Source organism: Lygodium microphyllum, chromosome 3, assembly GCF_053477565.2.
Source record: "Lygodium microphyllum isolate KBCC chromosome 3, Lygodium_microphyllum_v1.1.10, whole genome shotgun sequence".
NCBI lineage: Eukaryota > Viridiplantae > Streptophyta > Polypodiopsida > Schizaeales > Lygodiaceae > Lygodium > Lygodium microphyllum.
Window position 1 is genome coordinate 11,947,246 of NC_141137.1, and position 14,849 is coordinate 11,962,094.

Consider the following 14,849-nt stretch of genomic DNA (forward strand, 5'->3'; position numbering starts at 1 on the left):
TAGTGAATGGATTTTGAAAGGCATATAATCACGTTCTTAGGATTTAGTATGCATTTACCTTGAAGCAATGGTCTTTGGAAGGAAGTTCTTTAGAATAATTATGACACTCCTTTCAAGTGTAGAAGTTAAGAATATCCATTAAAGGGGCGGTCTCCAAATCCTTTGAGCTAAAAAGGTCTATGAGACAAGGTTGTCCCATAGCCTTGCTTCTCTATGCCATAGGAATTAGCCATTGCAAAGAAGATTAGACTAGAGGGACCTTGCAAAATCTAAGGATGCATGATATTAGGGTAAGTAATAATTCAATTCTTTGTGGAAGATAACTCCAACATCATCACGGCCCAATGAATTCAATTCAACACATTGTTTGAGGCTTTTCAAGATTTCTATGACCTATCGGGTTCAATAATAAGCAAGACCAAATTTGAAGTGTTGTAGCCAATGACACTCTTGAATGGCTTCCACTATTAGGCTTGTAGATAATTAAGAAATGGGGGATTTACTTTGGATTGCCCCTTGTTAGGTATGGGGATCACTATCACCTAATCCTTCAATTTACCAAAACGGCTTTACTAGTAAGGGGGTAGTTACAATTTGGAGGTCTCTCCCTCTCTCATGCATCCGTCGAATGGTCGCCAAGAAAAAAAAAGGGGAAAATTCGTGGCTCCACGGATCTCAAAGAAAAAAATTCCTGCAAGACTTCTCCCTTACTCGCCAAGATCGTTGGGTCGCTGACATGATTTTGGGTTATGGTGGGCTTGACTGCGCCTTCTTTTCTGCAACGGATCCTTCTCTCCCACTCTGGGCCCGCCGCCATAGCCACGCTCATTTCAGTTAGAGGAGAAGAGGTGGATACGGAGAGAGAGAGGACAATAGTGTTGATGTGGCTTAAAAGAAACATGAGAATGGGATTGATAGATGGCTGCGATGCTGAAATGATGAGTACGATGGCCAGTCCGAGGACAACGATGGTTGCCAGTTTCGTCAGCTTCGTGAAGTTTACGCGATTTGGAGGGGCGGTTCCTCATTGACAATTCACGAGGGAATTAGACTGCGTCTCTATCAAGTCAAGGAGGGAGAGGGAATGCTTGGCGTTGCTGTCCCTTTTGATTTATTTTTTTTGTGAGAAGGGCGATCGAGGAGGCGCATCCTTCAAAGACGCCATGGCACGAACCTCAGAGAAAGACAGAGAGAATGATGTCATCTTGCTTATTATCACCATGCTTTCGAGCATCATCTTTTTCTTCGTGATCAATGTCGCCACCCTTGAGCCTTAATCATCTTATTATCATCCATTAATCTCCCCCTTTCTCCTCTTCAATTCACCATCCCTTCCTCACTTCTTTATCTCACGAAATATGTGGTGACAACATTTGAGATATTGCATGGATGCGGCAGCCACTTTCTATCAATATGTGATTAAAAGAAGGATAATTAATTACTCTTCTTGAAAAAAAAAATAGGGTGAAGAAGAGGATTTGGTGGACAGATCATGGAGATATTGAATTAGTCTCCACCTCCTTCATAAATCGTCGCTTCCTCAACCAAAAGCCAATCAACTCTTGATTAAGAGTTTAATCTTTAATTTAAGAGAAAAAGGTCATTCCCATTGCCATGAAGCAACAGTCATGCGAGGATCGGCGAGAGAGTAAAAAGATCGACGAGCTGATGGTTGGAATGACTGGCCGGACGACGGACTTGCATTGACTAGATTGCAAGAGGACACGGTCTTCAAAGACGCGGCAACGACCCGCGGGATTTACAAGTAAATGCCTACACTGTTTATCTAAAATGAATGATATATTATAAGTAAAAGTTAGTTTAGTATTTTTAGAAAATGCTTTGAAACTTGTTTTTTTCTATGTTGAATGGTTGTTTGCATTTATGTGGACCTATTTTCATTTATTAAAAATAGGAAATAGTCGGAAAAGCTAAAATAAATGACTTAAAATGACACAAATACATTTTCATAAAATGACTGATTGAAAATTTATAAGTTCTGATATTTGTCTCATAAAGTTTATGACTCTAAATTCATTGAATTTTTCTTAGAATTTTTAAAGATGAATTTTTGTAAGCTTTAAAACAAAAAGAAACAACAGTTTAATTATATTCTACTGAAAGAACATTTATACATAAACCTAGTGTTTTTATTTTGAGGAAACAAAATGATACGTGATGTACTACTCAATAACACAGGGATGGAAAAACAAATAAGAGATACAATAGTATTTTCCTGATGATTACTAATGATAAGAAAATTATAACCTTAAACTAAATTACAAATTTAAAAAAAACTTAATAAGATGATTGAATGGATGGCATGGGGGAAAAAGCCTCAACATCTATATTAAATTTTTACATGTTATTCATCTTACAACCAATTTCTTAGATACATAGAGTGGAGGGCTACTAGGACTCATTGATAAATTAAAGGGTGATATGGGAATTTAAAATAGATTATGAATGTGGATACGTGAGAGTATGGAAGAACTTGTTTTATTCTGGTTGATGTTTAATAATAGAAAAAAAGGAAAGGACGTTATGTTTGCAAAATGAATTAAGTATTTAAATACTAATAAGCAACGATGAAATCGCGGTACGAAGTGGGGAGACGTTTATCAAGGGGTAAAAGTTATGGGTTTTTAGAATGTTGGATTGTTTTGATTTGAATGTTTGTTGTTAATTAAATGAATAAAATGAACTAATTTTAATCAGTTGAAGAAGATAAATATACAAAGGAATTTAACTAGAGATATTTTTAATAGATCCAAGGGATCTGTTACATGAAACAAACTTCTTAAAGTCAAATATCAAAACTTCCTGGATAAACCGCCACTAGTTGGCAGGAGAAATTTATGAGAAGCCGCTCCTGAAAGATGGAGGGAAACTGTAGTTATCCTAGGTTTAGCGTTTTAGTGCCCAATATCAAGGTCTAGCTGTAAAAGTTGAAAAGATTAAGTATGTTTACTTGAGTTTAGATATTTATAGTTGTACTACTACAAATAAAATGTCATGCAATTAATGGAAGACTAAATCAAATTAGCATTGTTAGTAGTAACAATCACCTGTTCAGTGCAACAACTCTTAGGAGTTGGCCTGCTGACTTGGGTAAAAGTGGCTTGGTTTTTGACCAGTCAATTACATGCTCTATAGGAAACTTTATTGCCTTTGTCAAGTGGGAATGTATGAAAGCTACTGACTTGTTATCCCACAACTCATACAAGCTTGCTTGTAAGATTTATTCCAATGACCTATCACCATAAAGTCTGGCCCTTTATCTTGTTTTGTCACGAATCAATTTGCTCCTTAGTTGTAACGTCCTTGGCTACAATACGCTTCAGAATGTAGAAATCAAAAACCACCTCATTATTCTCTTCAAAAGGGAAGATTATCACCAGGTGAGAGAGAATCATCTAATGAATCATAATGACCTGCATAGGTGGCACCTTGCACCTCATGCTCTATGTATCCAACTTCCTTGGAAACCTCATCAACAAGCTCCAAAGTGTCATATAGCCAAATCTCTACATATTCTTGGATAGTCTCCATTGGCTACTCCTATAAGGAAAGCAAACACATAAAAAATAATTTGTTTGCAATGCACAACTGTTTGTCTTAGGATACCCATTTACCCAATGCATTTCCCTTGATCCCTTCAATGGTTTTCAATCCCATTGTTGGCATCATTGAACATCACCAAGCTTGACCTCTTAGAAGGCCTTGCTAAATTCCCTCTTTTGCTTGTCATATGTAGCGATTGCTCCTATACTAAGGTGCATTCTCAAGAAAGCAACAACTTCACTAGCACAAGTCAAGGGACACTATTTTGCTTTAGTTGCTCATGAGTTGGAGACTTTTTGATGATTGCCCAACCCATCATGTTATCCCTTCCCATATCCCAAACAAAAAAAATTCCAAGTCATTTCCATGCTAGTAAGACCACAATATCTAATAACAAAGTAAAAGGATTGCTTTGCTTTAAAATGTGAAGTTGCACCATCTAACCAAACCCAGTGTTTTGTAAAGGTGAACCCTTGATCTCTCAGCCCCATTGAGCATGTAAGAGAAACACATGTTGTATAAACAAGGTGTCATGTGGTTTATCATTTGAGAAAACAAAGTGCATGGTATTCTTTATTGTAGAGCCAATGTGATGCAGAGATAAGTTATCATGACAAACATAATGATCTATGTAGTGTACCAATGCATTGAGTGGATCTTGTTTTCTTTTTGAAGGAGCAGTTTTCTTCTTAGTATATGACAAAGACCACCACCTCATTTGGAAACAAAGAAATGAAGTCCTTTAACTCTTGTGCTTGCCACCTAAATATGAAATTGTGAATGCCATACTTCTTTAAGTGGTCTCAATACACTTGTACAAGTTCTATACACAACATTTTCTTATGTGAACAGTCTTTCACAATGCTTTTCCTACCTTCATTTTCCACTAATACTTGCTATATTTTGAAAGACTTTAACATATGGTTGCTTACTTTTCTCGAGACCTTCTCTTGGGTAGAACTAAATCTTACTTATGCCAGATATATTACATGTTTGCATTAAGCATTTGTGGTGATGAAAACTATGATTAGAAGGGATAGGACGGGGGATAGACTCCCAAAACAAAGTGATACTACTACTTGTGTTCTTTGATGTAAGGCATCCATTGTTGACAACTCTATTATGATAGCCACATGAAAAAGAGTTACATGTGCAACAAGAACCTTGAAGATCAAAACTTTGAGTCTGTATGTGACTTATAACTTCTTTAAGGAAAATCATCTTTAAATGCACAATACATTAGCATATGTATGGATCACTCAATTTCTAGACAAATAATAATTTCAAAGACTCAAAAAAATGTTTAAAATCTAGATATCTAAATGCCATGAATCTAATATAGATTTTACCTAAAATATATGAGTATTATATCATTAGCAATAATCAATCTAGGTTCACCGACTAAAAGAAATCAACACCTCCAAGAACTACATTCATTAGAAATATTTAACATGTAAAGTACAACATACAAAGCATGGAGAATCTCCTAAAAAGTGTTGTAATACTACTACCTAGAGGGCTTTGGCATCACAAGAGAGTGATGTGGCAACATTAAAAGTAGCACCATAGTACTTGAAAGTGATATTGACAATACAAAGAGGTGGGAAACACTTTCAAAAGGCTAAGAAATGATAGTGGGTGATGTTCAAAAACAAGTGGTGAGCATAAACAAGTAATCTACAAAACCATGTGAGTTTAGCCAATAAATATTTACAAGTGGCTTACTATTGGTTAGTGGTAATAAACTTTTTGTCTTAGTGGTAAAAAACCTATTGGAAGTGATATGCACTACCTTAAATTGGTAAATGACAACATGGAAGGTAGTAAACCACTTGGGAATAATGGTGCACTACCTGCCAGTGGTAGGGCTCAAATTATGACTAGTAGGGGACCACTTTCAAATAGTGGCACACTGTGTGTGATTGGTAAAGACACTTACATGAAGGATATAAAGCTTTTATAAGTGGTAGAAAGAAACTTGAAATGATTACCTTTCTTTTGTAAGTGGTAGCAGACCACTTGAAAGTTTTATACACAACATTTAAGTGGTAGGTGACCACTTGTAAGGCAAAATAGACCACTTGAGAATGGTACATAACTACCTAGAAGTGATATTGCTCCAATTGCGAGTTCTATGGGAACACTCCAGAATTTTAGTGCACCGCATATAAGTGGGCAGAGACCAATTTTAAGTGATAGCACATCATTTCCATACCACTTGCAATTGCTAAGGGACCAATTGCAAGTGGTAGAGGACCACTTGTAAGTGCTAGGGATAATTTGTAAATTTTAGAGGAGCAATCGTAAGTGGTAGGGGACTAATTTCAAATGGTGGTGCACCACATGTTAGTAGTAAAGACACTTGTGTCGTGGGCATAAAGCTTTTGTAAGTGGTAGCAAGGCACTTGAAAAGATCACCTCTCTTCTAGTACACCACTTGAAAGTTGTATGTACCAACGCTAACTAGTAGGGAACCACTTATAAGATAAAACAAACCACTTAAGAATGTTGGCTCACCACCTAAAAGTGGTAGTTCTCCAATTATAAGTGCTATAGGAACACTGAGAGCTTAGCTTACCACTTGTAAGTGGTAGGGGACCAACTGCAAGTTGTAGCATGCTACTTGCAAATGGTAGGGGACCAATTACAAGTGGTAGAGGATCACTTGGAAGTGGTTATAGACCGCTTGTAAAGCTTAGAGGAGAAATTGATTATAAGTGGTAGGAGACCACTTTCAGATGATTTTTTGAGGAAATTTTTCAAGTGATATAGTACTTGTAGTGGTGTTGGATCTTTTGTAAGGTAAACTAAACCACTTGAAATTATTTTTTGGCACTTTTGTGTGGTACTAGACCACTTGTAGGAGGTGGCACATAACTTATGAATGGTACTGCCCTGACTTTAAGGGGTAGCTTTCTAGTTGTAAGTCATAGAGGGGACAACTTACAAGGGGTATTGGACCATGTGTAAGTGGTTTTATGATTCCTTGCACAATGTAGCATACTTTTTCAAATGGGAGGTACATAGCTTGTAAGTGGTTATAAGTAAAGTAGGGTTGCATAGCACTTGTAAGTGGTAGGGCATCACTTGTAACTGGTTAGGGGCCTCTTGTTAGTGGTACCATAGTAGTCTTAGTATTGGCAACACAACCACCTATGATGTATAAGACACCACTTGTACCTAGCTCTAACAAAATGAAAAAATTATTTAGAGATAGAAGAGTGGTGTATAAAGTAAAATATTTGTCGAGAGACAGTAAGAGTTGTAGTGTGTTGGGGGTAAAGGCGCCTCCGCCGTGCCGCCCCGTGTATTACTACACTGACAGTACCCGCCACTGCACACTGCAGGTGGCGGGCGCCCGTCACGTCACTTTATTCTTTATTCTTTTAGTGACAGTTTGAATAAAGGAAGGCCCGGTCACACATTGTGACCGTTGGAGTTCCCATTTCTTATCTCTCTCTTTCTTGCTCTTGCTCTCCCGCCATAGCTCGCGTGCAAGCTTCGATCCTTCTCACCTTTCAACTGGTATCAGAGCTTGGCATTCTCTTGCTCGAGCTCGACTCGATGCTTCCCGACCTTCGCATCGACTCGCTTCACGCATTGGGTCTCCATCCCGGCAGCCATATCCGATCTCCCCAAGCTCCCGTCACTCCCCGACTTCCCGAGCACCTTCCCAGCCTATTGAGGCACCTTCAAGGCATTGATACTGAGGTATTTGATAATTCTTTCAGGGTTTTATTTCAGTTTACAGGTTGCAAATAGCAAGGGTATCCATGGCTTCAAACCCTTGAAGCTTATTCCCCTCATATTGTGCCTTACACCTATCAAGGCTCAAAGAGGCTTGTCATAGGCCTTTGATAGGCCCTTCTTGAGCCCCCCATTACCCCCTTTTCAGCCCATGTGGAGCAGCAGCAAGTTCAGCACCAACGGGGCAGATTGCATCATTTTTTTTCAGGCTGTGAGCACTCATCTACTTCAGCTCCACACTTGGCCATTGCTTCTTGCTCTCTACCTTGATCAAGAGGGCTATAGACTTCATGTTTGATGTCATTCAAGCTTTGGGCATTGGTCTTGATCATTGGGAGCTGATTTCTTCAGATTTGGGACTGTCATAAACCGTCATAACAGGCTGAAAACAGGGCAGCACCATTGGCATTAGCATTTGTTGCTTATACTCCATTCCGGTTGTGCTATTTGATGCTCGTATGCGGTCTACATGATGCCTAGTGCCTTGGGAATGTATGCACATGATTATGCCATGATTTTGGCTTGAAATATTGGCTGATTTGGGACTGTTATTTACTGTTATACAGTGTTGGAAATAGGGCAGCCACACTTGGCATTGGCATTTGATGCTTATACTCTACTCCGGTTACCTTATTTGATGCCCGTATGCGGTCTACTTCCTACCCGGATGTATTGGGGATGTATGCATTTGGTTTGACCATGATTTTGGCTTGAATTGGGGGCTGAAATCTACTGTTTAGAATAGTAAATACATGCTGGAATAACAGTGGGCTGAAGGTACTTTACATGCTTTGGCACTTACCTACCGATACCGGATGTATGCTTTGAGCTTTGGCATGATGTCTCTGACATTTGGGGACGACTTGGAGCATATGTATGAGATTGTGGGATGATTTTGAGCTTCACATTAGCTCCGTCTTCACTGGCATTTGGACCGACTTGGCATGCTCGTGGACCGCCTATGCCTCATGTCTTTGCTTGATAGTTAGGCTTTTGCATTACATGCTTTGGTTTGTGACATATGCTATTTGGTTCGTGTATGCCATACCGACATTTGGAGCTTGGATTTGGATGTATTTGAGCATTCCCGGCTTACTTGATCACTGATCTTGGTTGCTATTTGGATGTCATTGAGTTGACCGAGAGCTTATTTGGGCTTATGTATTGCTTCATGGTTAATACGACCGGTGCTTCATGTATGTCATGCTCTCTTGGATGCGCTTGATGCATTGACAGGGTCACTTATCACTGGTGCTTTCTCTTGGGTTGTTTGAGCTTCTGAGCTCGCTTTGTACGCCTTTTGTGCCAGTGGAAGCATTTTACATGCTTGCTTGACCTTTGACAGTTGCATGCTATTGGAGCACTTACATGTATTTGGAGCAGTTTATGTCTTGAGCAGCTACATACGCATTGAGACTTTGGGATCATACTCCGATCTTTATGGATATGCATTGATGTACTCTTGGTTCATAGGATGCTTATGAGTTGAGTCTCATATTTGGATTTTTCTCTTTGAGCAGACACCTATTTGTGTCAGGTTTTGGCAATTACAGGAACACTTTGCCTAGAGTTATTTTGACATGCTTCGGTGTTGAGCTCATGTTCTTTTCACTGTCATTGGCCTTGCTTATGTCCGTTTCATGCCGGCTTTGGACCTAGCATTTTTTGCTTGACATTGGATCCTATTTTGGGACAATTTGCTCTCTAGAGTGCATACATGCAATTTATTACAGCAAGCAGTTATTGGTGGACTGAGGTGTACTTTTCATGCTGAAATATCCTGATTTGGTGTATCACACCTAGTACTAAGTGGGCAGCAACTTTTGGCACACTTTGCTCGCCCTTTGGACCCCGTTTTGGTCATTTTTGGGCAGTTTCTGCAGTAAAACAGCAAGCTGTTTTGTACTGTTTGTGCATTTCCAGCCTGCATAATGGCGTCATCTTCGCATGATAGTGCCATCTTTAACATTACAAAGTTGGATAGTACCAACTCCTCTTATTGGAAGAGTCAAATTTGGCAGGTCTTGGTGCAGAAATCTCAGATTAAGCCACTTCGGTTGAGTGGGGAGCAGCCTGAAACTATGGACAATGACGACTGGCTTGAACTTGATGAGCTATGCAAGTCCACGATTGTATTGTCTCTCACTGAACAGGTATATTATAATGTATTTGAGGAAGCACAGAGTGCATGGGATCTATGGAATAAGATAAAAAATCTTTATGATAAGAAAAGTCCGGCAAGTCAGATGTACTGGTTGAAGCAGCTTATGGATCTGCGCATGAAGGATAATGTGACTATGTCTGCTCACTTGAGCCAGTTCCATGCTATACTGAAGAACCTGACTTCGTAGGATATCACCTTTGGAGAGGAAGTAACTCCTCTTTTCTTGCTTGGGACTCTGAATGAGTCATGGGATGTTTTTCGTACTGCTCTTTGTGCCTCTAGTGCTACTCTAAAATTGGCAGATGTTGAGAGTGCTCTTCTTCAGGAAGAGGTGAATCGCAAAAACTTGGATGCCTCTCGTGGTAGTCATGCTTTGACAGTTAGAGGCAGGAATGACAAGAATGATCGTGGTAATAACCGTGGTCGTGACTCGCAAAAGGGTCTGTCTAAATCTCGTGGCAAGTCGCGTGGGCGCAATGCAAATGTCACTTGTCATCATTGTGGGGAAAAGGGCCATATTAGACCACAATGTCATGAGTTGCGCAATGAGAAGCGCAAGGATAAGGGGAAAGATAAAGTGCAGGAGAAGTCCTCTGATCGCAGCATAGTACCTGCGAAGTCCAGCGTCAAGATTGAGGAAATTAATGTCACGCAGACTGAGGAGTTCGATGGTGGTGATGAGTTTATACTTGCAGCTAGTTCTTCTTATGCTTCACACTTGACTGAGACATCTAGTATGTATGCACAGTGCTGGTTATTGGATTCCGGAGCATCCTTCCATGTGACGCCTTACTGTGAGTGGTTCCACTCTTACCGCACTATATCTGGATCAGTCAGACTTGGAGATGACAGGTCTCTTGATATTGTGGGCTCTGGAGATATTCAGTTGCAGTTTTCCACTGGCAGTTCCTTTTTGCTAAGGGATGTACGTCATGTACCTGCGCTTACGCGCAGTCTTATGTCTGCAGGACAGTTGGATGATGCAGGGTTTCATGTCTGTTTTGGGGATTCTGCCTGGAAGATCACCAAAGGCAGACTTGTGCTTGCTAGAGGTGCCAAGGCTGGCAGCCTCTATCCTCTTGTTGTATCTGGGTCTTCTGTAGACCATGTTTTGGTAGTGGGCTCTATCCCACATGTATCACTTTGGCATGCCCGTTTGGGGCATATGTCTTTAAAGGGAATGAAAATGTTATCTATAAGGAATGGAGAGGGTGTTGATATAGATTTTTTGAAAGTTAAGAGGATTAATATTTGGGAATAGATAGATAGAGCAATGAGCGATTTTGTGGAGATGAGGATATATGCGCGTAGCTCAATACTCTGAGATCATAGACATGATCCTCTTCTTCAATCTCTCTCTCTCTCTCTCTCTCTCTCTCTCTCTCTCTCTCTCTATCTATCTATCTATCTTCCTTCCGCCTCTACCTATCTCAACCTCTCCTTCTCTAATGTCACACACACACACACACACACACACACACACACACACACACACACACACACACACACACACACACACACACACACACACACACACACACACACACACACACACACACACACACACACACACACACACACACACACACACACACACACACACACACACACACACACACACTATATATATATATATATATATATATATATATCTCCCTTTTATCTCTCTCACTATCTCTCTATCTTCTCACTCTCACTCTCCCTCCGACCCTCCCTCCCCCCTCTCTCTCTCCACAGCTTTGAAAATTTAGGAAGTCCTCAAGCCTTATGACTTAAGGCATTTTATAGCTTTAGTTAGCCTCTCCCTAGATCATGTCTTTGTACACCACATCCTTGCTTTTCTCCCACAATCAATCAAATGGACTCATGTTTATCATAATTGATTTATAGGAGGTAGAGATGATTATGATTTCTTTCAAGGCTTGCACAGGCAAAGAGGTAGAGCTTTTGACATCACAATGATGATGAGGGAGATGAGAGGATGATGATGGGGATGATGATGACAATGAAGATTGTGGTAGGAGCTTTTTAAGATTTTTAGTTTGTTTATAAAAACTAAGGTTATTACATTCTCCTCCCCTTAGAGGAATGGAGATATCCTCATCCTAAGAAAAAATGGGGATATTATTTAGGTAGGGCTTCCTCATCAATCCAAGTGGTATCCTCTTCAGGGTGGTCCTTTGAGGATAAGATATTCCCTTATAGTTCTACTTATAAGGATTCTCTCCTTTATATCAAGTATTCTCTTAGGTTGGAGAACATCTCCTTAGCTTGTCATTACAATCTATTGATTATCTACTCGTACATCATTAAGGTTGGATACATAGCCATTAGCAAACTAACACAAAAAACATTATTGATCTTTATGTGTTGAGGAAGTTACAACTTGTATGTGTTAGTGCCTAGCCCCTTGAGGATCTTATAAGGTCCACAATACCTTGAGCTTAATTTCTTAAATTTACCCAATGATAGTGAACTCCTCTTTAGGAAGACAAAGAGAAACAACACGTCTCCTTCTTTGCAGATTTTCTCCTATATTCCAAGATCAATGTAGGCTATTTGGTGATCCTTAGCCACTTGAATATCCTTTCATATAGTCTTAACTTGTTCATCTCCTCTAGCATCTTCTTATAGGCTTCTACCTTTAGTGTTAGATTGGAGAATTTGAGTAGGGTGAGACAGTCTTGCCCATACAATGCCTAGAATGGAATCACCTTAATGCTTTGGTGGTAACAAGCATTGTAATTAAATTCCACTAAGGGTAGATATTGCATCCGCTACTTAGGTTCTCTACAACAATATGCCATGGGGATGTTTTTTATGACTTGATCGACTCACTCTGTTTGGGCATCATTTTGTAGGTGATATGCTATACTAAAGCATAACTATGTACTAGTAGCCTCAAATAAGCTCTTCTAGAATCAAGAATAAAACATAGAATCTTGATCATTGACAATTTTTTTTCGTAACCCATGAAGCTTAAAGATTTATTTAATAAACAATCTTGTGATGTCTAAAGCCTTATACTTTGTCTTCATGGAAAGGAGATAATAAGCCTTTTTAAGCATATCCACAATCACTATGATAGAGTTTTATCTTCCCTTGATTGAAGAAACCCTATCATGAACTCCATGCTAATGAATTCCTAATTCATTTGAGAAATGTTAAGGAGTTTTGCTTTCACCCTTTGGCAGCTTAGGGATTCAGGGACATAAATATATTACCTCTAAGTTTTTTCACATGATAACTTTTCTTAACTACACTGAGTGTTCTATAGCCATGATATCTTAAGAATGGAGAGTTGTCTGCTTTTGAAAGTATCTTCTTCCTCAATTCATGACTAGAAAGAATGCATAGTCTTTTCTTAAAGTACATAAGTTGTTCCTTGATGGAGAAGTCTCTGTAATTAAGTTATAACTTAAGATTGTAATCCTTAAGTTGAAAATCCCTTCTTAATGTTGATATGTAGGGTCCTCTCCAACTTCTTCTTTTTTCATTTGGATGATGGGGTTACTTGGCATAGATACTATGGCACGTAGTGATTCTTCCCTTGATGGTTCTTTTGCAATGAAAGCATTGGAACACCTTACAACTTAAAGCATCTGTAATTACATTTTTCTTGCCTAGTTTATATTTAATCTCCAAGTTGTGCTCTTCTTGGACTTAAACCTGACTTCATTGTCTCATGCTTAGATCTAGTTGGGTAAAGATCTAGGTGAGACTTTTTTGACTTGTCACCAAGGTAGAGTCTCTTTCTAAGCAAGTAATATCTCCACAACTTGAGAGCATGGATCACAACCAGCAACTCTAAGTTGTAAGTAGTATAGTTTCTTTGACGGGTCTTTAGCTTTCTTAATAAATAAGCAACTAGATGTCCCTCATACATAAGGGCACAACCTAATGTAAGAGAGTCGCTATTGTCACAACCTTAAACCCTTAGTTAAGGTCGCTAAGATTTGGAAGGGGAGCTGTTACTAGAATTTACTTGCAATTTTCAAAGCTAGATTACTCAATTGGAGTCTATATAATTTAATTCTATTTTTTAAAGTAGGTTAACAAGGGGTGCAACAATCAAGGCATAATCCTTGATAAAGACCTGGTATCATCCAATCAATCCTAAGAAATATTGCACCTCTTTGATCATCATTGGATGCGTCCATTTTTGTACATCCTTGTCTTCGTAGGTTCTACCACAATTTATTCTTCTAATACTATGAACCCATATATTTTTCTTTTGAAGAACATGCACTTCTTCTTTTTAGTATAAAGCTTATGCGTCCTCATTGTTCCAAGTTCACTACAAAGTTACATCTCATGTTCCTCATTTTTCTTGAAATAGGTGAAAATATCATCAAAGAATAAGAGAATGAAATCATTGAGATAAGGTTAAAAGATGTCTTGCATTAGTATGTTGAAGGTTGTAGGAGCATTGGCAAGTCCAAAGGACATAACGATGAGCTCATAGTGGCCATATCTTGTATTAAATGTAGTTTTAGGGATATCTTCTTCTTTTATCCTTATTTGATAGTATCCAAACCTCAAGTTGATCTTTAAAAAGATATTTTTTCCTTAAACTATTAATCAATCCTAGGGATTAGATACTTGTTCTTAACTATGACTTTGTTTAGCCCACGGTAGCCCAATGCAAATACTATGGGTACCATAGCTCTCCATGGTGGATTTCTTGGTCAAATGTCCTATAATTACTTGATTTATTCTTTTAACTTAATAGCGTTAGGGATGGACATTCTTTACTATATTTTTGCAACTAAAGAAACTCTTGGTACTACTAGCTTAATCCCATGGTGGTAAACTTTTGTTTGAGGTGAAAATTCAATTAACTCTTTCAAAAAATGTCTACATACTTCTTCATTCAAGAAGATTCCACTTTTGATTCCTTGTCTTGGATAACTTGTAATCCTTTTCTTAATCCTTGCACTATTTGCGAGGTAATCAAGGTAACATTTTTTCGAAACTCCCTTGGAATAACCAAGAATTCTTAATGGCAAGTAACTTGATCCTACCTCACAGGGGAAGCTCTACCTCAACCCCACAAGGATTGACCTAAACTAGGGCCTAAACTAATACTACAACCTCCTATCAACATTATCTAGTATTAGTTTTGAGGTGACCACTTTGCTATCATCCCTCAAACTAAAGGAAACCATTGCCCTACTTGGTTCAAAGAGAGTGATAAATAAGGGGAAGCAATACATGTCCATCCCTCTACCCACATAAGGTATAGTAATGACTCCGGCCTATTAAAATAGCATTGGTAGAGAGTTTAGGATGACATACTAGAATAGTCAATGTTTGGCCCCTCTCCCAGCTTATCCTAAAGTAGTGTTTCAAAATTTTCCATGGAAACCTCTTG